Source organism: Chrysemys picta, chromosome 4 (assembly GCF_011386835.1).
Source record: "Chrysemys picta bellii isolate R12L10 chromosome 4, ASM1138683v2, whole genome shotgun sequence".
NCBI classification, from domain to species: domain Eukaryota; kingdom Metazoa; phylum Chordata; order Testudines; family Emydidae; genus Chrysemys; species Chrysemys picta.
The window spans coordinates 33576188-33577886 of NC_088794.1; positions in this window are offsets into that span (position 1 = coordinate 33576188).

The following is a 1699-nucleotide window of genomic DNA, read 5'->3' on the forward strand; positions in this document are numbered from 1 at the left end:
GGGTGAATTGGATTAAGATCAAGGTGATAACAAAAGCAACTTGAAATCAAGAAACACTGGGCAGACACTCCAAAATTTTGAAAAAGAAGTTGGACAGATGAGCAACGTGTCAGTGAAGCTCACTGTTAAGTCTTTAAGGTGTTTCCTGTTAGCCACATACATGATGATGTATATAGATTAGGGAAGTTTTTTTAAAGTAGGGTGGGGAAATGTGATGCCTGTCCCTTTAAAGATTGGAGCACTGCCCCTTCCCGAGTGCAAAGCCTCACTTTCCTGTTAGTTTCAGTTTTGCTGAAGAAGAGAGGGGAAAAGACATATTAAGAACAACAATATCAGTGCTTGAAGTTAACTTTCCAAAATGACAAGAAATATTACAACGGTTCTCTGTGTATATTTATCTTCCTACTGTATTTTCCACTGCATGCATCCAATGAAGTGGGTTTTAGCCCACGAAAGCTTATGCCCAAATAAATTTGTTAGTCTCTAAGGCCTGGTCTACACTGGGAGGGGATCGATTCAAGATACACGTCAGCTATGAGAATAGCGTACCTGAAGTCGATGTATCTTAGATCGACTTAGAATCACTTACTTCGCATCCTCACGGCGCTCCCCCGTTGACTTTGCTTCCGCCTCTCACCGAGCTGGAGTTCAGCAGACGACGGGAGAGCAATCAGGGATCAATTTATCGTGTCTACACTACACGCGATAAATCGATCCCCGATAGATCGACCGCTACCTGCTGATCCGGCGGGTAGTGTAGACGTACCCTCAGGTGCCACAAGTACTCCTCGTTCTTTTTGCTGATACACACTAACACGGCTACCACTCTGAAACAAAATAACTTGACACTGAAATTAGTAGAAAATTAAAGGTTTTGTGTTTCTTACCCAACTAAAGTCATTTTTGTTGGCCCTTGAAGATTTACTTCTGATTGGAATGTGGCACTGTTAGCTACTGATTGTAAGGATCCATTCTCAAGCTGTTCAAAATAATAAGCAAAATTCTGTTTGTGCTAAGTTTTAATAAAGACAAATCATGTCTGTGACTATGAGAATGAGACAGAGAACAGTGGACTGGTTTAATCAGGCAAAAGTTACTAATAAAACTAATGGAGGCACAGATCTTGGGAAAATATGTAATCACATTCTTTAGAAAGGTTCGATATGCCAGGACCCTTGTCCTCATTATTACAGAGAACTAGCAGTAAGTTTCATTTATGCTGTTCAGCACTGGCCCAGTATTTTCATGCTGCTGTCTAGTCTGGGTCCAATCTCTTTTTAATTCCAGCAGTCAGTAGCCACTGGCCACTGCCACTGATGTTTTCCATGGAGTTTAAATGTAATAAACCCTTTGACTGGCCCCAGAAAATGTGAAATTTAAAAAGAGAAACAACGGTTAGGACCTTTTTTGGAGAGGATCAGGGAAAGAAAGGCTGGGGCTATGTTGGGAGGTTATACAGATGGAAGGAGAAAACAGGGAACTGTTGAGAAGAAGAGGAGGGGAAGGAATGTAGATGTAACCCTTCTGCCCATCTAAGTTGGCAGCAACAAGGGCCGGGTTCTGTATCTAGGGGTTCCATTTCAATAACGCAATGCAAAACCGGCTCGAGACCCCACCCAGTGACCTGGGACAATTACATACCATCCCCTGGGTGCCTCTAAGAGGCAATACTTCCCCTCTTGCAAGCACGGAGTTTGAG